The following is a 26,509-nucleotide window of genomic DNA, read 5'->3' on the forward strand; positions in this document are numbered from 1 at the left end:
GCCCACCAGGCCCACTAAGAAACTCATCATGGTAATGCGTGATGTAAGGGTGTCCACCCAGTCCTTCACAGCCCATTCCAAGGAAGGGCTGAGTTTATCAGAGGCCAAGTGCGCCACTGCACTGCCCATGGGCATCGCCTTGTCCACGTTCTGTTTCCTTGGAACTCAGATGCTAGTAGGCACAGGTCTTCAAGGTGGGCTGGCAAGAGCTGGAAAGCAGATTGCATGACACCTATGCCATCAGTGCAGTCCGACCACAAGCTGTCTGATTGAAAGGCGTAGTGGATGGAGTAGGGTTCCAGGGTGGGTGGGTGGTATCCTTCACCGAGGCCCTTGATAGAAGTGAATTTAATGAACCAGAACATTTTATGTGCCTTTACTATTTCTATGCAACTTTGCTCTATTCTCAGGTACTATTGTAGTATGCTAAAGAATTATGAAAAGAATTAACACTGGAGACCCATGAATGTATATTAGGCTGTGGGAATGCTGAGACCAAACCTTTGTGAAGTACCTGCCGTTTTGCAGTGGCTACTAGATATGCTTATCAAGCAAGCTTGCTGCTAGGAAGATGCACCTGCATTTACTATGCGCGATGCTATACTTATATGCTGATAAGGGAAATCTCTTTCTGAACTATTCATGCTAAATGTATCCTTAGAATAGTCAAAGATAGACACAGGAAGCCAGCTGCAAATGGGAGGATCTGAATAGCTACTTTCAGATAGGAAAGTCCTGGACAAGGAGTGGGTGTTACGACCCTTACTTTCTCTAGGGAAGATTTGCCTTTAATCTTCCCTTACACCCTCTGGGTAGTTTGCTGCCACCAGGAATACTATATTCCAAGATATTTTATTTAAGTTTTCCTTTTAGTGACGTGCCTAAGCATCAGGGTCCTTCGTGGTTCTACGTGGCCCTGAGATATAGCAATGACAGCTACTCTGGGATATAACAAAAACAAAATAAACTTTTATTTTTCCAAGAAGCATATTGGTTTCATAAAATTAGTTCTTGGTTCTTAAAGTTACTTCATTTAAACTCATTCACACAGATCTCTTCTAAGGCTTCACACACAGTTAGCCTCTTTCTCTGACTCAATATTTCTCACAGACGTGCTTAAAGTTACTTAGGCAGCACACAACTAGTCTCTCTTTTCCTCACTAAATATTTTTCACAGAAATGCTTCAACTGCTCAGGCAGCACACAGCTTGCCTGCTTTCCTCTGACTCAATGTTTTCTGTCAGACTGCTGAAATTTACTCAGGCTGCACACAGCTTGCCTGCTTTCTCTTGACTGAATGTTCTTTTTTCACTCAGTCTCAAACTGCATTCACTCCGCCCACACTCTCAGTCATCAACCAATCATATCACTCACTCATCCCTCTCTTTCACCCCCACTCTTCACCTATATCACACCAAGCGTTTAAAGACACATGCAGACATTTACTTAAAATCATTACAGTGGGCAATAAACCGCTCAGCAAGAGAACTGAGTTGGTTTCAAGTTAATTAGATTAACAGACCTTTCCAAGGCTACAAGAAGCCCCAAGTAACAGAAAAGGGGTACTCAATGTAGTCTCTGTCACATTCCTGAGGAGGGGAATGTGCTACCCTCCCACGGTACTCAAAGGAACAATCTCTGCCTTTAAAGACACAAGGTTGCTGAAGTGACACTAAGGCGCCCTTAGAAAAATGTTACATTGCCCAGGGAGAAGGAAATAATAAGAGATCTATGAATGGGAAAGTATGAGAGAGGAAGAGAGACGTTCCTTGAAAAGATAAAACAATGCACTAATGTGATAAGCAATGGCAATTGGGAAATATGGTAATTATGCTGTTGACCAGAGTTATTCTTCCAATAAGGGACCACTGGATCAGTGGAGGTTGTCACCTACACAGACCAATGGGGTTCATAATTATGTCCGAGCCAATGGGACCCCCAATATTGTAATGAACCAAAGGGTATAAAATGCTTTGCACAGCTATTGCAGCTTTGATGAGTGTTGGGCACGAGTGATCCCTTTACTCTCCGTGTAACTGACGCTCCTCCATGTTTATTAAATGTAGCAGACTTGCTTCTTTCACAGGACTCTGCATCTGTCTCTTCTTTGAATTGGCTGAGGGACATTCAAACCATGGATTGCGTGGAACACCGTCTTCAAGTATGACAGTTGATGAATTAGGTGGTACTCCCTTGACATCTTGTTTGAAACCACACCCAGCGGGGACACCCTCAGGTTAGGGGCAGGTGGGGAGTCAAAGGGGGCTGCACCCCATCCCGCCTCCAGTTCCTTCTTGATCTTGGCTGCCACCACCTCTGGGAGGTCCCTCACTGACTTCAAGTTGGCTGTGTTCCTGGCTGTTCGTGGCCCTATGAATGGTGTCCTGAATCCTTATGTGAACCCTTCCCAAGTCATACTGGCAGCCGCCCGGGTCTTATAATACTGCCACAATGGACACAGCACTGCGGGGGTTCTGGGGCCCAGGCCAGAGACCACCAGTCCCCTGCGTCTCATCTTCATGTCTTGCCTGCATTGGAGAAGCCTCCTTATCTCCCTCCCTGTCCTGCCCGGTTCCCTGCATCTCCCCCCGCTTTGCTTACTTCTGTGCAGCCCCAAAAGGGCTGGATCCCCAGAGGAGTCCAGCCGCGGGTGTCACCCGTAACCCCCTTCACACACATGATTGTATTGGCACCGTGTTCATCGGCATCTGCCCCCACTGAACACCCGGCCCGGCTTCCTAATGCGCACTTCTGCAGTCTGCCATTGCCTGTTGTTTCGGGGCTCATCCTATGCTGTGTGTGCACTCTCCATGGCCCATCTTTGATGCTTGCAGTGCCGTGCCCGGTCCGCCAGTCCCAGGGTGTAGGCGCAACCCCACACTTGCAGTCCATGTTCAAGAGTGACTCATCCCGCAATTCCCGTTAAGTTGAAGAACTGCAGCTGCAGCCTCTCTGCCGTGTATGCCGAGACCTTCGTCTTGCTTCAAGAGGTTGGCTGTTGTCTGTTCCCTGCTCTGCATCATCCCCCCCAGATGGCTTCTGGGCTCAGCTGGTCCTCCATCTGTTTGACCCCGCCCCGGTCTTTGGAACCTCCACTCCTGTGTGCTGGCAGCTGGCTTTTGTGGCCTTCCCTGGCGGGGTGGTCCACCACACCCAGACCTCATTGCTCGCAGACTTGGCCTGGATGCTTCTAGGCCACTTCTGCCCAGAGCTCCATGTTTGGGCCAGTACAGGCTCACTGCGGGGCCCAGGCAAGGATCGTGCATCTCCAGCTGCCTGCCCCTTACTATATGTGAAAGAATGAGTCTTTTCTTTTGTAAATGCCAGGGTTGGGACCTGGAGCTGGAGGGCACTGGGTGCGGCTGCACTGCTGCACTGTGCCCCCTGAACCACCAAACAAGGAGGAGGCCAGGGTGTTGCTCTCTGATTATCCCTCAATAAGTCCTGTCTTACTCACTAGTAATGCTAGTAATATTTTAGAAGTAGATTCATAATGATCTAACTGTTGACTCAGATAGAACATAGTTGACTCAGTTGACTCAGATAGAACACAGGTATAGCATTGTTTTTCCGATGGGGAAACCTCAGGAGATATTTTTAAAATTAAATTATTTATTAGTGCAAAATAAACAAGCCAAGCTTGTTCCTTTTGAGGTTCTAAAGTAAAATATGTTCCCTTTAACTCCTACATCAGAGAATCCATAATAGCTGCAGTTTGGGCTACATTTTCAGGCTTCATATCATGATAATCCATTTATGCTCTCTGGGTATGACCCTGTAAAACTGCTCTAACCCTATTGTTCTCTAGATTTGGACCTCTGCCAGTCAACCAACAATTTAACAGTCTGTCTAAATGACAGTCTAACTGACAATAGTTCTTATCTTTTTTTCCCCGCTGAAGTTCCCTAAATTCTTTTCTGCTGTACTCAGTGGTTAATCGGAATCAGTGTCATCCTCTTTTTAAAGACTATGGTCTAGGGACTCTTCATTCTTCATTTCAGAGTAAATGTCATTTAACCCCTTGCAAGGGGTTATAAATCATTCTCTGATTGTTCACCTCTTGAAAATCTTTACAAGCTTTTTCAAAACTAACAAAGCTTCAATTTTGTCTCTCTGAAATTTTGGCAATTTCTTTTGATCCACTTAGTAGGCTTCACTACCTAGCCTAGTCCTTAATTGTAATTCTTCCATTTTTAATTTGTTTATTTTGATCTCATGCTTACTTTGGGCTTCTTTCTCTTTTAATTCCATTTCTGTTTAGGCTTTTCTCTCTTACCTTTTGGGCTTCTAGTTTAGCCATTTCAATTTTCCACTTTATTTTCTAGATCTCTATTTGATTTGCCTTCATAATCTCCTCAGTTTCTGTGCTGTACCTGTGACCACCACCTCAGCTTCAGGCCCTTCAAGTGCTTTTACTTACTTAGGAGGCACTTTGACAAAATTCTTGCCACACAAAATCTCTTAAATCACATATCTTTATATTTCACCACAGTGAACATAAGCTTGTGAAATTTTTGAACTTCATCCCCCTGCTATGGCACCCATTTGTGGCAGGGCTTTTCTTCCAACTGAGGAAACCCACATAGTTTCCTATAATTTTAGAGAACTATGTTTGTTTTGAAATGTAAACCCCCTCAGTTTGCTGGATATTTGTACGGTAGCAAGTGTAAAGGCTTTGGGTTCATTGCCATGGGTTAAATTTTATATTGAGCAGTAAGTACAGAGGTCACTGCAGCAGGAAGTTTAACTAAGCAACAAAGAAAATTTATTTACTCACGTGTTTTTTAAAAAAAATTAAATTTTAAAATTTTAAAAAAGACTTTTTCACTTCTTTTCAGGTTGGTTTTAAAGAACAGATTAGCAGTGCATTTCTTCCAACATTCAAAGGAAAAATCTGGCAGAGGCATTTAAACTTGGGCAAGTTATATCTTCAGGTTATGATCTGAGTTCTCTTCAATGCTTGTGGTTACAAACAGACTTTCAATGCCTAGCTGCCAGGTTGGATCCTTTTACAAACACAGAATTCTACACACATCATTCTGTCCTTTCCCAAGAGTCAGATTAAAGGGTACAAGAGCTGCTCATCATCAGAGACAGACCTCACAACTCTGTCCTCTCCCAGAGTTAGACCACTCCACCACAATACCAGGCAGAGCTATACACAAAACTGTCAAAGGTTTTCACGGCCGGAGAACGATGGTTGTTGTGGATTTTCCGGGCTGTATAGCCGTGGTCTTGGCATTGCAGTTCCTGACGTTTCGCCAGCAGCTGTGACTGGCATCTTCAGAGGTGTAGCACCAAAAGACAGAGATCTCTCAGTGTCACAGAGATCTCTGTCTTTTGGTGCTACACCTCTGAAGATGCCAGTCATAGCTGCTGGCAAAACGTCAGGAACTACAATGCCAAGACCACGGCTATACAGCCCGGAAAATCCACAACAACCATCTATACACAAAACTGCTCTCTCACTAAGGCAGCTCTGAACTGAACTGCTGCTGTGTTTTCCTCCAACATTCCACCCTCCCCAGAAAGTGATTGGATATTGAGGCAACGCTCCCATAGGTTAAGGGATTAAACAGCTGAGTGGCTGTTTTATCTTTCAGGGGAAAGACAGACTCCTGACTGTCACATCTCCCCATTTCTAAAATCAATGTATTGTGAAATATCTGTGCTTATTTTAATTTACTCACCACTTCAGCCCCTTCAGCCTGCTGCACGATTATTTTGCAGCGAATGATATGGACCTGGGTAAGGGAGGGCAAAACAGTCGCCTTGAAAGAACTAACCCCCCTAGGTTTTCGGTCCTCCATCAGTCCCAAATGGGTGGCTGGGGGGGGAGGGGTGGTGATCCTTGTCTGAGAGTCTTTCTCCTTCAGACTGCTCCCTGCCCTGGAGATCTCCGGCATTGATTGTGAGGGCCTAGCATGGGGTGCCAAGGAGAGTTTGCTATCTGTGTGGTGTACGGACCGCCTAGCACACCAAATCCAAATCAAATGAGTTTATTGTGTATAGCCATAGGCCATCACAATTCACCAAACATCGACTGATAAACAATTACATCCATTATCACAGTTTGTATAGGTTACTAAAATTAATTAAAACAATGCAGTATGCCAAACTATCCCAGGAGTCACGAAACAGCCTCATTCAGTACCACCTTACATCTTATCTTTTTGGCTGTGAGTGCAAGGTAGGTTTAGTATAGGATCTCTGCCTGTCCTGTTTGCCTTTGCCTAGCACACCAGCCAATACCCTGTCGTGCCTGTTGGAGGCGGTAGCAGGGTGGACCTTGGAGTACCCAAGACTGATAGTGCTGGGAGACTTCAACGTCCACACCGATAATGCCGCCTCTACTTGGGCTGTGGACCTGGTATCCTCCATGGCCACACTGGGATTCTCCCAGTTTGTTTCGACCCGCACACATCAAGCAGGCCACATGCTGGATCTGATCTTCGGGGTGGGGATAAATGTGGATCTGGAAGTAGTTGAACTGGTGCCATGGTCAGACCACTTGGTTCTAAAGGCTTGGCTGATTATGCTGTCCCACACCCTGCAAGGATGGCAAGCTTGTTTATGCTCATCCATGGAGACTTATGGATTCAATTCGTTTCCAGAATGCTCTGCGGGATCCAATACTCCCTGGTGGTTCATTGGATGAGCTGCCGGAAGACAAAATCGCTCCCCATTGCCCTCTTCACCCCCACACCAGATTGGCTCCCTGGTACACAGAGGAGCTATAATGGATGAAGCAGGAGCTGAGACGGCTTGAGCGAGTGTGGCGGCAATCTCGCGACGAAGAAACAAGATCATCTTATAGGATGTTTATGAAAGCCTATGAGATGGTGGTGAAGGCTGCAAAGAAAGATTTTTTATGCAGCTTCCATTGGGTCAGCTAGCCAAGTATGACACCCAAGTATATCTGATGATGGACGGCCAGCCCGACTCTGCCCCAGATGTCTTAGAGCATGCTTTTGAAGCGGTGACTGGGTGGTTGAAGCAGAGTTGGTTGAAATTAAATCCCACAAAGATGGAAATTCTGCATGGGGGTCTGGGGGCCTTGGGCACAGGACTCCGGCTGCCTGCTTTTGATGGAGTGCTACTTGCACCGGTTCCGAGAGTTAGGAGCCTGGGGGTGATCCTGGATGCCTCCCTGACTATGGAAGTACATGTTGCAGCTGATGCCCAGTCTTCATTTTTCTATCTAACACAGGCCCGGTCGCTTGATTCCTACCAATCGACCCATGACTTAATTGCAGTGATCCAAGAAACGGTTACTTCTAGACTAGACCGGCATATCTTCGGGACCGCCTCTCCCTGTACGTTCCCCGGAGATCGCTCCAATCAGCGAATAAATATTTACTTGTGGTCCCCGGCCCTAAGGAAGCCCGCCTCGCTTCAACCAGGGCCAGGGCCTTTTCAGTCCTGGCCCCAGCCTGGTGGAATGCTCTGTCAATGGAAACCCGGGCCCAGCGGGACATATTATCGTTCCGCCGGGCCTGTAAGACAGAGCTGTTCTGCCAGGCGTTTGGTGATTGAAGGGGGCGGTGCCATGTCGGCCTCCCACCTTTGGGGTGGGGAAGGTTCTCCCCACCACTGCACCTTGTTAATTTGTTTTATTATTTGTATATTGATTTTAGTTTTTGTTTTTATCGATTTTAATTGTTCACTGCCCAGAGCCCCTGGGGATGGGTGGTATATAAATTGAATAAATAATAATAAAATAATAATAATAATAGACTACTGCAACTTGCTCTATGCAGGGCTTCCTCTGGGCCTGATCCGGAGGCTACTGATGGTCCAAAATGCAACTGCACGAGTAATTGCAAGAGTCTTGATTAGGGAACATATAACACCTATACTACGCCAGCTGCATTGGTTGTTGGTTGAGTACTGGGCCCGGTTCAAGATTTTGGTGTTGACCTATAAAGCACTATGTGGTCTGGGCCCAGTATATCTGCAAAACCACCTCTCCCCATATGTACCCCAGAGAATGTTTTGTTCAACAAATAAACAACTGTTGGTGGTCCCTGGCCCAAGGGAGGCCTGCTTGGCCTTGACCAGAGCCAGGGCCTTTTCGGTCCTGGCACTGACCTGGTAGAACTCTCTGTCTGAGGAAACCAGGGCCTGGGCGGGATTTGTTATCTTTCCACCAGGCCTGTAAGATAGAGATGTTCCGCCAGGCATATGAGGGAGGCTAGATTGGGCCCCCACCAGCCACACTAAAGATCTGTCCACCACCCTATACAAGAGCCTATATATGAGCTAGGGCCTGAAATGCAGTATTTTATCATCACTGTCATGTCTGTGTACAACCATGCCATGGTTGTCTGTTTGTTGTATTCCTTGTGCCACAATATACTGAAGCTATACTGCCTTATTCCATTTCCATTTAAGAATACCTTTATTGACATAACTACTGCCTTATTGCTAACGTGATGTGTACTCTCTCTGATCATTCATAACCATATTGCAGATGTTACTTGCTGAGGACCCAGAGCGAGTCTCCCCAGTTACCTTAGAGAAATATGCGAGTCTCAGCTAACCGTGACCTTGGTGTGTCTAGATGCCAGATTTCTCTACTCTTCCCTGATGCTGGGAATACTTTATTATATACCTGATGCATAGTCATAACTAAATAGATTCTCACGGAACTCGTGTAGGCTTGTGCACCAAAACCTTAACTGCCATTTGGAGTGTGGGAAAATCAACTATAACAGAGACTGCTTGATTTGAATTGTCACTTCTGCCAAACTCCATGATGGAGTACAGACCTGAACTGCATAGATTCTAATAAAGCTACTTTTGCTGGAACCAACATGTGTTCACTGTGGATGGACTTGAACTAGAAAGGAAAATACAAAAGAAGACCCTTTGGTACTCTTCTCTACTACTCAAGCGCATGACCACACAGATTAAAACAATGGACATACTGGCCAAACCTAAATCAGAATTTGAACAAATCTTAGATAACCCAATGCCAGTTCATAAAGGCTTAATTTCAAAAATGTACAATGCAATTCTCCTTACCTATAACAATAAAGTTCCAACATGCCAAGTTAAATGGCAGCAGGAGTGCATAAACCTGAACTCAAATGATTAATGGAAGTCTATATGGACCTTAAATCCTCTCAATTCACCAGTGATTAATGCCAAGCTACAAACTTACAAAATAATACATCGTTGGTACTGCACACCTAAGACATTGTCCACCATTTCAGCAAAATCCCTCCTATGTTGGAAAGGATGTGGTGAACTGGGCACCTATGCCCACTGCTGGTGGGAGTGCAAACACATTGAAAAATCCTAGAAAGAAATCTTAGAACAAATAACCCACATAACTGGCTATATGCTCACAATAAGCCCTGAAATAATCTTTCTGGACTAATGGCAGAACTCAACTATACCACATATCAGGTGCAATCTCATAAAGATCTTTTTGGTGGCAGCGAAAACTGCAATAGCTTCAAAGTGGAACTCACAGAAACCTCTTACACTAGCAAATTAGTACTCTAACTTATAACATTATAGAAAAAAATCGCATATGGCCTCCTTCAAGCTAAAATATACCCAGAACAACGAATTTTACAGAAAAATGCCTTCCCTTAATTGAATATATAGCCAAGAATGAAATACAACCAAAAAATCCAGTGTACCAAACCATGATGTTATGAAAATTTCAGATCTATGAACACTCATGACTATACATCCTTAGTTGGACCTTGCACAACAACAAATGACATGCACAAACAACTTATTCAATCGTTTGGTTCATCATGATACATTTTATCCTCCTGAACAATCAACAACAAAATCAAACTTTCAATCTCGTGTAACATGTAAAGAATCCACATGGATAATCTGAGTTATTAACTCAACAGTCATTTAACATAGGAATGTCAATATTGTACCTTGCAGCAGCTGGTTTTATGGTTAGCTTTAATGTTATTGTTCTTTATCTTAAATGTTATTGCTGTTTATAAGAAGTTAAAATCAATTTTAATAAATGTTTTAATTTTTTTTTAAAGTTTGACTGATTGAACAGACCACACACACCCCAGTTGCAGTTTTCCTCACAGAGATTGACCGTCAAAGTGACCTGAGGGGTGGAGAAAACAGACCAATACCTGGCTAGCTCCACAAAACAAATCAAAATGCATCCCAGAGGTCTACTCATTTGTAAGTCCCATGTTATTCAGTAGTGTTTACTTCCTGGGATGTGCCTTTAGAATTTCAGCCTGTGAAATGAAACAAACTTTTTGGTGGGAGCATGTCATTATAATTTGATTTCCTAGATTAGGTTCACTTTTCTAGAAGCTGCTTTAACAAAACAAAATTGTTATTTCCAGGTGTATTTCCAGCTCATTTGTTTCATTTTGCTCTCCCCTAGAAAACAAGATATATGACAGTTATTAAAGTCCATAAGGAGACCTTTATCTCAATCCACAAGTGCTTTCCTATTATGTCACTTTTGTTTACTTTTTATTTCTCCTTTGTAGTTAGGGCTGAAGCCAATGTCTCTGTATATATTTTGAAATTAGACTCATCATGAGATTATTGTTCAATATAAGTCAGAACTATTTAATCTAGTACTTCAAGGTCAGATGTGACACAACTCAGAAGCACTGTATGATTATTATTGATCTAGTAATATAATATCAATCCTGACCTCAGATTTCTTTCTGAACACCAAAAAAAAAAAAAAAAAGGGCACTGCTACTTTTTTTCTCAAAGACATATTGAAGTTGGACATCTTACTCTGACAGAAGATTAAAGATATTCATGACTTGGTTATGCTGAAGACGAGTAAAGCAAATGGAGTTTAGTTGTCAGTGAAATCATAATGACTGGTGCTGTTCAAATTCATTAGTAAAATTTCAATAGTAATAAAAGCTTTGATGCAAGTGGGCCACTATTAACTATGCAAAGTGTAACGTTAATACTGTATGTTTTATTTATTGCTTCCAGGGTTAATTCTCAGATGACAGAATTAATTAATCAATCATATCTTTCATCCCAACCTTTAAATATATAGTTGAATTATAAAGGGGAAAAAGCTACAACAACAACATGAACAGCAACAACAATGATTTAATAGTGATGTTATAATCTATAATTGCTTTAACAATTCTAGTTGTGAAATATACTAAACAGTAACGAATTGCACATGTAAGAATTCTCATTTATGCTTTCTCTTAGGTTGAAAATGCATAATGGAACTTCTCTTATTGTCTCTTACTGTAGCTCTCTAAAATAATTCATTTTTATACTAGTAGTACTGGTGGGTCAGAGGGATAAAAGGTTTTGCTTTGGCCAGGCTAGCTGCATTTCTTCTTTATAAGTTTATGTCCCACTTTCCATCCAAATTAGCTCTCAAACCAGCTTGCAATTCAAATCCATAGCAGCCTACAATTCAAATAATGGCAACAGTTATTGCCCCAGGAAAAGAATGTGGGGCTTTACACTGCTGTGAAGGTGTTTGTGTGAAAACTATGCACTATGGGCAAAAATCCTGCACCCACAGAAATAAGTGGATCTAAATGGATCTAGCCCAGCAAGTCCAATCTCATCAGAAGCTAAGCAAGGTCACTATGTAGAGATAAGAAATGGCAAACCACCTCAGTCTCTTACCTTGAAAACACCAGCAGAGGTTGTTATAAGTCAGCTATGACTTGACGGTAAAGATGGTGAAGGGTCTGGAGACCAAGTCCAATGAGGAAAAGTTGAAGGAGCTTGGTATGTTCAGCTTGGAGAGGAGATGACTGAGAGGTGATATGATAACCATCTCCAAGTATGTGAAGGCTGTCATATAGATGATGACGCAGAAGGCTGTCATATAGATGATGTTTTCTGCTGCTTCAGTAGGTTGGACCAGAACCAACAGGTTGAAATTAAATCAAAAGAGTTTATGGCTAAACATTAGGAACAACTTCCTAACAGTTAGAGCACTCTCTCAGTGGAACAGCCTTCCTTGGGAGGTAGTGAACTCTCCTTCTTTGGAGGTTTTTAAGCAGAGGCAAGATGGCCATCTGACAGCAATGCTTATTCTGTGAACCATGAGAGAGAGGGCAGGAAGGGTTACGTCAGTGCTTAGTTCTTGTGGCCTCTTCTTACATGTCCAGGGTAAGGCTGATCGCAACCTTAAGGTCAGCAATTTTCCCCAGGCCAGTTTGGCTAGGGATCCTGATGGAGTTTTGCCATGGAGTAAGGGTCACTGTGTTGTGTGAAGGGGAGGTATTTAGGAATTTCCTGCATTTTGCTGGGGGTTGGACTAGATGACCACAGAGTTCCCTTCTAATCTGGTGATTCTATGATGGCACTATCCACCACCAACTGGATCTCTGTGATTGTCGAGTCAAGAAAACGATGCAGCCAGTCATGGCACTTTGCAAATGCCTGTGTGATACAAATGTGTTCTACTTAGAACTTTTACTTTTAAATGTACAACTGAAAATATAGGTTTAGAGACAAGTCTCACCTTGCATGACTGGAAGGCACTTGTTCTCATAAGTTTTAGCCATTCCTTATTGTTATTTCGCTATATAACATAAATCTATCCCTGAAGATGTTATTATATGGACTGGGAGTTATAGTTGTTGGCTTTCTTTCTATAGTGGAGTTAATATCAGCTATGGGGAACTATTTATTGAAGAACATAGCAGAAAGATGATAGCCCCCTACCTAGTTCTGAATCAAAATCTTTCTTCTCACAGGTGCTTTTAATGTTAAAGAATACCTTGGTAAATCCCGGATCATGAATCTTCCATGCAACATGTAGTCTATCCTTAATGTACCACTTCAGAACCATAAAAGATGGCTGGCAGTCAGTGAATCCTACTAATTAGTTGATGTTTATGTCTTAATTTTGAAAATGTATTAAAAGAGTCATGTCATCTGTTGTTTTACCCTAGTTCGTATGACTACTATTTTAGCTTTTCATAGCAGTATAAAAGATCCCTCTTGTTCTGCAGAAACACTGGTTGCATATGATTTAATTACCAAGTTTCATGGGGTTCATGTAAGTTTGAAGGATTAGAACTTCCCTCGGTGAAAGGCACCAGAACAAAACTATAGCCAATTATATACAAGGAAAATTACATAGCTACAAAAACAAAAACATACTCCACCCAGTTCAGATATGATTATTGCTATTCACCGCAGAGTGGACAAAGGTGGAGCAAATCCCTTGGCTCAAGAATGAGAGCTGTAAATTATTACATTACCAAGTTTGTTTTGCAAGTCTGTTTGAATAGTAGTTACTTGTCCCCAAGGTTACATCAAGAATTATTAGTATATATGGAAATGAGTCCTGCTCTTGCCCATCTGAAATTCCTTTGGCATATTCAAGTATTTCCTCTTCTTCTTCTTCTTTAAAATAAATTCTTTACTTCTAGAGGAGAGGTTACTATAAAGGGTCAGTAAATGAGGAATGCACTGTGCTCAAAACATGTTAAATTATTCATACAAGTAGCCAAGTTATGAACAAAACAACAATATTGTTTGTCTCTTTAAAGATCCTGATGGATTACTAGTGAGGGAAAAGTTGCTCTAACCACATAGACCTTAGAATGAAACAAGATGAAGCAAGAATAGTAACAAGTTAATCAATCAGTATTCCTCATCTTGAAAACAAATGAGAGCTAAAGGTAAAACAGATGGAATAAATAAAAATCAGAGCTACTAGGACATTTTTTAAATTACTTTAAATGAAGAATGAAAATGCTGCATTTCGAAATCATTGGAGCGGATAAGTTAGCAGAGTCAAAACCATTTAACAGAGGTGAAGAACACAATCTAGTATATTTATTCTCGATACAAATTCAAATAATTTTGAACCATACTGTCGTAGGTAGGAAGAAGTTTAACAGATGGACCAGCAAAAGCTTTATTAATCTGAATTTATCTTTATTTTTATGATACGTAAAATCAGTGAAAGTGAAATCAAGATTCAATTGCTAGTATATTACAAAACAGTAAAAATGCAATTCTTATTTTAAAGTAGGGTTGGCTTCATCACATCATAAATCTTACATAAATCAGCCATTATTTGATTCAAGGGTCAACCAAAGGGTATAACACCACTTGATCATCTGGATCAACCATTCCTATATGTTCCAACCCAGTGATTCCAACACCAACTTCCTAAATTCATGATTTCTAGTTTCCTACCAAGCAGATTTGCATTTATCTAACTTTGTAGTTTAATATGGTAATTTTGCATTGAAACAGATTCATATTTTGGCTGCCAGCATATGTACCTCGGAGGGCTCTTAGATCTGCAGGTAAACACTTACTGGTGGTCCCTGGCCCCAGGGAGGCTCGGCTGGCCTCGACTAGGGCCAGGACATTTTATGTCCTAGCACCAACCTGGTGAAACTCTCTGTCAGAAGACACTGGGGCCCGCCATGATCTTGTATCTTTTCGGCGGACCTGTAAATGGAGATGTTCCGCCAGGCATATGGTTGAGGCCAGCACTCCAGGGAGGCTAATTACCATTAGATGGTAATTAGCCTCCCTGCCGGTCTCCTGCCAGTGGGGGGGAGCATATGGTCCATCTGCCTCCCCATGCTTGAGGAGTTAGAGTTTCACCAACCCACACCTCCACCCTTTTCTTCCCTTGTGTATGGTGGGCAGGGACAGGGGAAAGGGTGCACTATCTGGAATGCTGAAATCCATGTTGGTACTGAGATGTATTTTATTGGTTTTATTTGTTGTAATTTATTTATGATTGTTGTATCCCGCCCTGAGCCTGCTTGCGGGGAGGGCAGGCTAAAAATCTAATCAATCAATCGTCAAAAAAGCTTTAGTTGATTATTTTGGTTCCTACCGCCACAAGACTTTCAATGCCATACATTCCAAATCAACCTTTTAATCATGTTTCCTTATTAGAAATGAATGGATAAGAATGGATAAGAAAGGAACAACTATAACTGTGTACATTCTCTTTGTTCATTTGTTTTTAATTTGTGAACTGAACTTGTTTGCTCTGTATCTTTATATATTTATTTTAATTCAAAATTTAAAAACTTAATCACATCTTTTAAATATTTCCTGTGTTACTCAAAATTAGTAAGAGTGTTTCATAGTGTTTAAGTGGTTGAGTTGCAAATCAGCACTCTGCTGGTTCAAATCCCACTACTACCATGAGCTCAGCTGGTGGCCTTGGATAAGCCACTCCTCTCAGCCTCAGCTGCCCAGCTCTATTGTGGGAATAATAATAATACCAACTTTGTTCACTGCTCTGAATGGGGCACTAATCTGCCTAGAAGAGCAGTATATAAGCACAGTTTTTGCTGTTATTGTTATTATTATTATCCAGCTCACTTCACAATTGGCTCAATATTTCTGAGCTTTTTTGGAAGACTTTCAGAAAAAGTGTGGTACTTGCCTCCTTAAAGAGTTCTATTCCAATTCATAATATAAACCTGGAGCAGCTCCCCGCCATTTCCCCCCTTTCACAAAACTGTCCATTGTGAGGGGAGATACCAGCAACCAGGAAAGCTGGAGACAACATAGAGGCATTGTAAACCATATTCTCTGTTGTTCTGATGGCAATAGATGTTGCCAATCCTAAGGTATTTCAAATACCTCTTGGCTCAGTGCGTTGAACTATGGAGCTTAGTCAGCTAGAATCCCCAGGCTTTAAGTTGATCTCTAACTCAAATATGTTAAAGATAAGGCCATCATTCAAAGGGCATTTGGAAACAGGGAGGAGCAGCAACTGGGAAGAATGGTTGATCCCGGGGAATGCTCGTTATGAGCTATGCCAAAGCTGTGATGACAGTTATCTTGGTTTGTAATGGCTTGGTGTTTTCCAGACTGGAAAACTGATTTAGAGGAGTCAGAATTCCAAATTTCCAAGTTTTTTTCTTTCATCTCTTCATATCCCACCCCTACATCCCATGCCCAAATATCTGGCTACTGTTTCATCAGCCAATTGCAATTACATGATATTTCTTCTTTCTCACTTGTTATATAAGGAATGGCTGTTGGAGGTAGCAAGCAAGCTTTAGCCAACTCATTCTGTCCTGGAGGACAGTAGTATATACTCCAAGTTCCAGAAGTATGGCTTCTGCTTTTCAAAGAGATTCCCTTGGGATACTCAGAACTACTATCAGATATGTTAGTAGTAACTAAATTTCATTTAACATATAATAATGAGATAATTTAAATTTTCAGTCCAATTATCAATTACTAGGAAGTGTAAACACTGGCCCACAGACTTACCTAGGCAGCCAGATGCAGTCTGTGGGATGGCGATGGGGCTTGAGGCACAGCGGCTGTCATTTTCTGCCTCTCCCATGCCCCAGGCTCAAATTTTCTGTCTCGTCAACCAGAGTTGGCCAGCTGGGCTGATCGGGATGGGGCTAGGCTATGGACTTGGGAGGTGGTGTTGTTCCCTCTCAGGTCCATTGCCAAAGTTCTTAGAGGGGGCTGTCCCCTGCCCCTTATCACTCTGCTCACATCTGGCAACCCACCCTGCCCTCCTTTGTTTTGTAGGAGCACTGACATGGCCTAGTTTTTGGTGGGAGGTTTTTTACATGCTGAGTTTCTTGTAGTTTACCATCTTAATTGTTTTTTCCTTGTCATAACTTTAGGGTTGGAAGTTTGGGCACTGGGCTCAGATCCATTTGGGAGAAGATGGGGCCAGCATGCCCAGTTTCCCCTGACAGGGAATCCCCTTAAGGGATCTTGGGATTGAAGCATAGGTGGTTGGGGCATCCTCACTCCCAGGTGGCAGGGGTTCCTCACAGATGTGTACACCCATGTGATATCCCATTAGCTGCCATTCCGTGTTTTCCCCTCAGCTGTAGCCTCTCTTAACACCATTTAACTTGTTCTGTCTGTTCTGTCATAGTTCCTTTGCCCCTTCCCCACCCAACAGTGCTGGGCCTGCAATAAACTGTTCTGTCTCTGGTTCTGTTGGCGCAATTTGTACCATTTGCCAGTTCAAGGCACATTGGGAAGAAAAATTAGAGGGCAGCACTAATAAGGAGAACCCTGTGAGGTGCTAGGAAATAGTTTATTGGATGTGTTGCAAATACAAAATCTTGTTCTGGTGCAAATCAGCTTAGTTTAATCATAAGCTACTGCTCTTAAGGGCCATGCTAATCTTCTCTGTATCATTCCAATTTTAGTATATGTGCTGCCGAAGCACATATACTAAATGGTGTGTGTTTCGCTGATGTGCAATCATGTAATTTTTAATTGATATTGAGAATGTGATGGCCTCTGGCTAATAAACTTTGTTGTTGTTGTTGTTGTTACTGCTCTTAAGGTAGTGACATTCTTTCTCTACCTAAGAAAAGTTGCCTCTGAAGAAGTTTCTCTCTGAACATAAGAGATCTGCAGTGCAACCCTATGGAGAGTTTTTCCAGTCTAAGCCCATTGAGTTCTATGGGTTTATGTCTACAGAAGACTGTAATGCTAGTTCTGTATTTCTCTCCATCATATTTTCATTACTCCTTATTTTGGTTTTGCTTTTAGAAAATGTAACCTCAAAGTCCTATAAAAATGTCTACATTCTTGGGGAAGATTGTCTCAAAATTTCACGTTACAACTTTTTCATTAAGTGATGCTATATTTTATAGATTGCAGTTTGTCAAACAAAATATTAAAGCTATCCATATTCTTTTTGGATTCAGTGGTAGCTACGTTTACAACTAGAGTCCTAGAACTAACAGTTTGTCTATAATACACTTTAGACATAAAGCAAGAGACACATTCTTCCCAAGTATATATCTCTCTATGGGAATTTAACACATACATATAAGTGCAATATTTGTTCCAGAAGGTTTTAACAGTGATTACTGTTATTCATTTTTCAAAGAAAGAAAGCTCGCTATGTCGTTTCAGTACAATTGCTGCAGCTGGAGAACCCAAGTGATGAAAGAGGCATTATTTCCAAAATCCTGTACAATACGCTTCATTTTAACAAATTGGGATCACTGTGGAAACTTGAAATCTCTTGAACTACTATACAAATTCACATTGAAGCCTCACTAGAATGTTCATAATATGGAGCCAGTCAATCAATGGATTCTACAAATGGACCCCCAAATGGTCCTTTTGAATGAGATCATTAGCTGTTTACAAAATGAACATATTCTGTTTGTCAAGCCTGTGAGAACATAACTGGCCATGCAAGGCTGGTATCAGAATTTGTCATCCAGAAATGGATGGAAAATCCATGAGGCCACTTATTAACACTTAAGATAACAATGCAACTCATGCCAGAAAATAGCCTTATAAAACACTCCCTTGAAAACATGATGAAAAGTTTTTTTCAGACATCAAACCTAATCCATACTCTGTCGATAAACAATCTGCCATCTAGCATTTTTGCCCTTCTTCCAAACATGGTGTTCTCTTCCCTCACTTGAAGACTTCCCTCTCTTCCCTGTCAGAAAGGTTAAGCTGAGAGAAAATACTTGGGCCAATGACCTTAATGGTAGGGGATGGATATATTTGCCTCTTATATTTGGAGCTGTCCTTTATACTGTTGTGCATGCACTCTGCCAAATGTCGATCTGCTGCATACTGCTTCCAGGTTATTGACTTCTTGGGAGTTCCAGTTTACCTTTGCCTGTTTTCAAAAGGGAATCATGACCTGTCACTGACTCACTACTAGTTGGAGCAACTGGAGAGGCATGTACAGCTGGAAGGACAGCTGCAACCTCTGTTTCATGTGCTACTGGGACAGTGCTCACCTGTCCCCTCAGTCTCCTTCCCCTCACATCAGATATGTGAAGAGTTCTCCCAAGTTCCCTACTATAATGCTAGTTTGCAAAGGGGAGCTTGACTAAGTTGGTAACTGTAGGCAAACCCTTTCTTGCTACTAATTGCTGTGTTCTCATCTGATTTGATACTGATGGTGCTCATTAGATAGATTTGGAAGGAGAATGTCTGGTACTCTTTATAAATACCCCCATACATACACACAGAGTACCAATGCTGCTGCTGCCCAAGTGGTAGTGTCAATCTTAGCACTGACATCATCCTTGTCCTTCTTTACCACATCAGCCCTTTGAGTGAAAAGTGCCTATCTCACCCCTTTTTTCTGACCCCTGCCCTGCTACTGCCCTGGGTGGCTTGCACACAGGTGCCACTGGAACATGCTTGAGGCTGATTCACATATGTCCCACCTCAAACCAGCAACATTTCTTGGCAAACATACACCCACCTTGTACCACTGCCTGCTGCCTTTTCATAGTGCCCGTACTGAATCAAGTGGCTAGGTTACACAATTTGGGTGGTGGTGGGGGTCATAACAAGGGCATTGTCTTCTCTCCCCCCCACGCACACTCCCCTATGTAGAGGGTGCTGCAGTGGTCACAGGCAGGGTTCATGTGGCCTTCCCCATGCACCAACACCCTCTACCACAACTACATTTCATACTGCTGGCAGACTTCTCAAATAATTGAAATCTAAACCTGTCTAACAAAACTTATGCCTGATATACCCCAATAGAACTAAAATTATACAAACATCTACGCTCATCTTTCAGTTGGAAATAAGTTTGCCATCCTTCTGCTGTGGTGGGGAAACCCCTGCTCCCACCTGCCACCCCCCAACCATGCTCACCCACCTGTCAAGGAGAGGAAGGCATGGGGGTGGGGAGAAGGACATGCACGAGCTCTCCCTTCACTGAGGAATTCTAGTGTGTGCTGAAAAAGAGCTGAATCCAAACAGCCCCTTTGGAGGCAGTGTTCGACTTTTGTCGCACACACACTGCAGGCTGACTCCTTCCTTTGTCCTGCTGGAAAACGAGCATGATGGCGAACGGAGGAGTCTCTCTCCTTCCTCCGTCATGCTCATTTTCCAATGTAGAGTCACAGTGGGTGCACGCTAAAAGTGAACACTGCCTCCAATAGGACAAGTTTCTCTCAGCTGTATTTTAGAGTGCACCAGAATTTTTCTGTGAAGGGGGAGCATGGGAGTGTGCGTGAACTATGCATGTTCAGAGGAGGTAAGTAGCCTAGTGTCCCCCACCTCCCAGCCCCCAGCCCCCTGCTCCCCCACCAGGGCCCTGGGACCCCTGGCAACCCTACTTGGAAAGGATTAATTAAACACACATTACTTACGGGCTTTGCTCTCACCCCACCCTAAATGCCCATGGAGCAGTGCATCAAAGTGGGAGAATCTTGTATGCTGGCAATCCTGTAGGCATTTTGAAGAGTCAAGGCATTTTTGAAGACGGAGTTGGTAAAAGACAAGATCCAACGTGATCTTGTTTCTGTGAAAAAGAAAAGGAAAACAAGTTATCACATCTTTTTATGGAAGAGTGTTTACATCATTGCATTTGGGATTTTATATTTATATACTTATCTTGGACTCACCCTTGTTGCATATCAGCATTGGCTCAATGAAGTTGGATGTTGCTCTAATATTATAACTATATTTATTTTGGTTTGATATTTATTCATGTACATTATTTATGTGAGGTAGTGGTTTAACTTTGGTATAGCATAGGTATTTGCACTTTAAGGTTATTGGGTGATACATATTTATATATTTAAAATATTGTGTTTCTTTCAGTGGAGTTGTCTCCTTTAGCTGCTGACCTCACCCTTGGCAGAACCATGGTAATACCAGTCAGGGGACACTGAGCACTCTGCACCCACTGCTTTTGGTGCCAGCTTGTCTAGGGAATGTTGCAATTTCATTCCTCATGAAGATAGGCCATGCTGTCTGATGAATAGGTTTCACTTTGCGCCCCCCCCCCTTCGGAATGAAGAGACAGACACAAGGCTTGAGTATAAATTTGGGCCATTTATTGACCAACATTAAACTTAATAATGGCAAGGGTATAACTAGTGGTACAGGTCGAGACAAGGGGTCAATTGGACCTACTCCTTGACCTGCTTGAGCGAGCACCCCCTGCTCCAGGTGCGAGCCATCCATGCAAATGGTTGTAACCCGGCCAGCCAGGCAAATTGTTCCCCCCTTAAAGCTCCATATACCCCAGCCGTGAAGCCCGAGGGAAGAACTTGTACAGGGGGCCCCACAGGCAGTCTGCCCTCCATACAGCCCACCAACCAATCCCTGACAGACCCCTATTCCCCATCAATGGGGAGGTGCCACCGGGTGCTCACCGGCCCGCTCTATCTACCCAAATCTAATCTGCCAGGGACCTAGGTTACAGTTCCTCCACTCCAAATACCACTCCTACGAGACAGTACAAAACAGTAGGCGAAAAACACCTCTTCCCTGTGCCAATTTGGGAAAAGGAGAAAAAATTCCTACCTGGCCCTGGTAACCAGCAACCAGCTAATCCTGTACTGCCATAGGGTGCGGTGGGTGGGCCGAGCTTTCAAAGCTGACTGAGCCCTACAGAGGCGGAGCCGCCCTTTATAGGGCCGGGCCCCACCTCCCAAAGCCCGGATGCCTAGGAATGTAAGGCTATCTCTCCCTCCATGCAGTGAGGCAAAAAGTGGCACCCAGCCTAAGTATATTTCACATGCAGCCAGGTGTGCCATCTTCCTGTTCTTGCAAGCAGCCTAGCCTGCTTTCTATAGGAGTCAATGAGATTCTGAGTATTAGGAATTATTCTGAATATATGCAACTTGGAATTATTCAAAACTATTCAAAATATAGCATTATTTGATGCTTTCCCAACATGAATTAATTTGAATTGCACGTCTGCAAAGGCTAGTTCTTGCTTGGCTTTTCAGTTGAGAGAGAATTATATTTCACTCACTGGTATGATCTGGGGAGTAATGCGAGCCTCTCTGGGTCATCTTTCATGGGACCAGAAATTATTTATGTCAGTCTGAATTGGTCAGTGGGCTGGCAGACTCCCCCCCCCACCCCTTTTCATGAGTTATTCCTTTTTCTGGGTGCAGACTTCAAGTACAATATTGATTGGATTTCTTTAACTACTAGGGGTTGCCATGTCCCTCTCTCCTCCTGGCAGGAGGGTTGGTATCTGGCACTTACCTTTTGTTGCCCCGGTTCAAATCATCATGTGCTCGCAAAGCATGCACACACTTATGAAAAGGACAGGTACATCAAGTGTGGCTCAGGAGTGAGCTGTGTGGTACCAAGAGACATTTTGTATGGCCCAGCTTCATTAGTATCCTAGGCACTTTACTTAGGTTAGAGATGCCTCTTCCTGACTGGTCTAAACCGATGTGTGAATGCCACTTTCTTTTAAAAATGCTTTGGCCAGTTCAATCCCATTTATTGGTCTCCATCTCTATTAATCTCCACTGCAATTTCACACATCATTTTCCAATGAACATTTTTGTCCACATTCAGTGAAATAAAATAGAACCAATTTTGTCTTCCAAAGTTATACATACAGTTTCAGAAAGAGAGATTTGTATATGCAGATGATGTGGGTATATTTCCAGATATAGGAACATGTACTGTCTGCATACTGTAGTAATCCTGATGTACACATGAATGCACAAAAAATGAGAAAATTGTCTATTTCATTCAATGAAAGTTCCATGAATAGTTAAATATGTACTGTCTTCCATATTTGCATATGGGTGGGGATTTGCATCCCTATACAAAATAATTAAGTGCATACAAGTGACTACCATCTTTAATTTATGCTCGGTGTTCCTAATGCACCTTCTCTGAAGTGACATGCTAGTGCAGAAGCATTTAGCCCCCAGTGGTTTGGGTATGAGAAGTAAATTTTGTAAATAAACCATTTTTGGCACACACACAAAAAACCCCAAAGGCCATCTTCCCTACTCTTTCATGAACTCTTCCTTTGTCTGTACAAGAAATCACTGAAGAGGGTGGCAAATATCTGGTTATTTCCCTAGGTACCTTTGCTCCATCATTTGCAGTTGTCCCTTTGATTCTTAGAAACAGATTACCCGGGGATGCTTGGAGCAGCAGTGGGGAGAGGAATTGGAAAAAAAAAATCTATAAACTGCTTCTTGGTTCTTTGGAACAGAGCCAATTACTTCACCAATAGATATTCCTGCAATTATAGAACTTAAAAATCATGGTGGAATGATCAACGTGAATACAAATAAGTTGCATTTCAGACTCAGGAAATGGTTGTTGAAACCTATCCCCCAGTTTCAGAGCTGGCTTCCTGGACATGGCAGTTTGTTGATGAGCAAGTGTTAGTTATTTATTGACTGTCAGCTTGTTTTCAATCAAAATGACAGTGTTTATATCCAAGTCATTGTGAATTTCACTAAAGCAGAATAACTTTAAGGTCATAAAAAAGGGCAGATCTATAATGGAGTTACAAGCATTGAACTTACTTGAAGACTCTTTAGCTTCTGTGAAATGTTCCTGTTTCCATAGAGAAAAAGCGCTGTATTGAGTAGCTCACAGTTACATGAAAGATCATATATGCATGAATGTATTCAGTGCAGCATCACATGGCAGAACTGAGCAGGACTCTAAAGGGGTGGCATAGAAATATTCTAAATAAATAAACTTCAGTCTTCATTTTCCATTTATTTCAAAGGAGTCAACATAACACATAGGCTTTTAGACAAAAAAGTATGAATTAGTACATAGTTAAAAAAACTTTTTAAAAATCCCAAAATGTAAAGAAAAATAAGTATTCATGTTTGAAATAGCAGGTTAAAATGTTTAAAAAGTAGGAGCAGGTTTACTTCATAACTGACCTAACATTGAGTTAATAACAGTAGCTCAAATTTTTAGAGTGGCTGAAATATATTTGGCAACAATCCAAGGTATGTATATTTCATTTTCAGACAAAAGATCAAGTAAATGATAGTCATCAGAACACAGAGAAATGTTATAAGAGAAGATGTTATCAAACAGGCACTTAAAATATCATAGAATTTATATGAAAAGAAAAAATGTGTCACACTTTCAGGCACCTTAAGTCCATACAGAAAAAATCTTTGACTACATAGCCTGTTGAAAAATCTACCATAACGATCAACAGTTGGTAGTGCATTAAAGCATGCCAAAGAAAAAAGGCCATGGTGGTGGTGGAGAGTGCCATAAAGTCATAGATGACATGGTGATCCCTGCTGGGGCATTCAGAGCAAAAGACTAACAGAACTAATTGCCATTGCCTGCTTCTGCAACCCTGGAGGCCTCCCATCCAATTATTAACCAAAGCCAAACCTGCTTAGCTTCTGAAATATAACAAGATTGGGCTTGTCTGGCCTATTCAGGATGGGGTAAGAAAGTACTACAATGAGGTATAAATACTTATCAACAAAAGGTCTTTAGGGAATAAAACCAAGATGGAGTGGAAAACAAATTCATTTGGCATCTAATTCAAGTTTGCTCCAGTCTAATAATTTGAGCTTTTTTTTTCAGGGTACAAGTCCTACTGAGCCCTAAATTATACAAACCAAAAACAGAGAAACCTAATTCTGCAATTTGGGAATCTATCAACTGACTCCAAGGGCTTACAAAGGAATCAGAGATTTGGAAAAATATAAAACTAGTCTAAACTTTATGGCAGTAAACAGGGAGAAGTTGCAAGCTGTTTCATGCCAGCTCCTAGGCACAGGACTGATGATGCCACACATCTAGCAGTACCAAACACTGCCCGAAATACATGTAAAGCTAACGGAATATGTTACCTTCTGCTATAAAAGAAAAATCTTTGGATAGCTGCCATATTGGTTCCAGAGTGTGGCAAGAATGGGGAATCCATGGAAAGAAGGCATGAAATGATAAACCCCAATAGTTGAATGAGTAGACTTGCTCAAGCTGATATCTAAAAACCAGGACAATTTAACTCTATATATAAAACAACCATTGGAGATCAAAGGCAACATAAAACTTCTATCTCTGTATTAATAGGGGAGGATTCATCCTTGTGCAAAACTTCACACACACACAAACTCCTGATTGATTTGCTCACATTTTGCTCACCATATTATGTGGATACTTCTTTTCTCTCTCTCTCTCTCTGTTTATATCATTGGTTGCTGAACAGCATGCCATGACAAGAAGTTGTGAGTGTGGGGAAATATTGCCATTGGGCTCTGTGAAAATGTGCCATTAAGAAATACTGTTGGTGACCTCTGTATTGTACCATAGAGTTTGAATACTTGAAAAGCAACCCACTGAACAGACACAAACTGCTTGCAAACAGTGAGCTGATCAACAAACAATGGGCTCCCTGTTTGAGACTGGTGAACGGTAAGCCAAACTGTTGGTTGTTTGGGCACCCCCGTTTTAGCCAGGCAACAGTCCTTCCCAAGTCTTCTACAGGAATAGAAGTATCCACATAATTAATCATCATTCTGCAACATATATGGATGTTTTAGGATATAGAAATAACTATTCACAGAAAAATAAAAGGGCTAAATGATAATGCAAGAAAGATACCAAGTAGAGGTGTAAGCAAAATTCTGAGCCACAAAAATCTTGAAAAAACCCACTGTTTTTGAGCCTTATTTGTGACTCTCTGCAATGGAGGCCCTGGCTTGTGCTGCTGGTAGTCATAAAAACCCTCTGTCATGAAATTTGTTTCTCCCCCCCTCCAAGTTCTAGCATTTACCAGCAAGGCAGCATGAGAGCACATGTCATTTGAATTTGTATGCTGAATTTCTCCCTTCCAATCAGATTGTTGCAAGGGAGAAGCAAAGAGTACTCCCAGCCAGTCCTAAAGAGAGATGCCATTCTCCTCCTCCCCCTTTCCCTTCACCCCTCATTCTGGGATTGAGATAGACTTTTTTCTCATGAGAGAAGCCTGTGTGTGTGTGTGTGTGTGTGTGGGTGGGTGGGTGGGTGGGTGGCGGGGAGGTGGCTTGCTCAGGGGCCTGTAGATTTACCCAGTTTGCTTGAAACTTGGGGTTTTCTCAAGAACAGGCAGAAGACACCGTTGGCATTCTTGGTGACATTTTGTTGAAAAATGATGACTCCAAATGCCCCAGAAGCCCCCCAGAGGAAATAATGAAAGTGCAAAGGTAGTAGTGGTAGTTGCAATGGAAGCCTTCCTCACTTTCTGAAAGGAAACAAACAACAAAGCAGAAAAAGGATGGAAGGAAAATGCAAAATTTTCAGTGGAAAGTTGATTTTTTAAAAAATGCTCAGTCACTGTAAGAGTAGGGAAATGAAATGAATGCAGACAGAGTTTTGTTGCTTTAAATCCTTATGGGTGGCTGGAATTAGTAGAGAGAACTTAGTGTGGCTGCACATAGCGAAAACTACTATAAAATTATCCCCCTTTGTTCAAATGACTTGAAACTTAGGGCTTCTTTAGATTTGAGGGAGTTTGTATTCTGTCTGATATTGGTGCTATTAAGTGCAAAAACAGTTGCCTCAGAACCACCAGCTGGTCTCCCCTTTCCTTCTCCATTTAAAAGAATAGCCACAAGAATCATGAGAACAGAAAGAAACTGACGAATTTTGAGTCTGACTTGGCAATGCCCCACCAGAAAACTATCCAATTACGATGACCGTTAGACTGAAAAGCCATGGATTCAAAAACATCATGAACAGTTTCAAAATGCACATCCCATATATCAAGTACTGGGACATACTTGGGAACTCAATAGAAAAGATTAAGTCTGAGTATGTTAGATTTTTATTTGAATTT

At 42.1% G+C, this 26,509-nt stretch overlaps 1 pseudogene; it reads right to left on the reverse strand.

Moving 5' to 3' along the window:
• Positions 1-17,095: 17,095 nt before the first annotated feature.
• LOC129335245 (U6 spliceosomal RNA) lies at positions 17,096-17,155 on the reverse strand (annotated as a pseudogene).
• Between the last annotated feature and the right edge of the window lie 9,354 nt (positions 17,156-26,509).

This window comes from Eublepharis macularius, chromosome 8 (genome assembly GCF_028583425.1).
Source record: "Eublepharis macularius isolate TG4126 chromosome 8, MPM_Emac_v1.0, whole genome shotgun sequence".
NCBI lineage: Eukaryota > Metazoa > Chordata > Lepidosauria > Squamata > Eublepharidae > Eublepharis > Eublepharis macularius.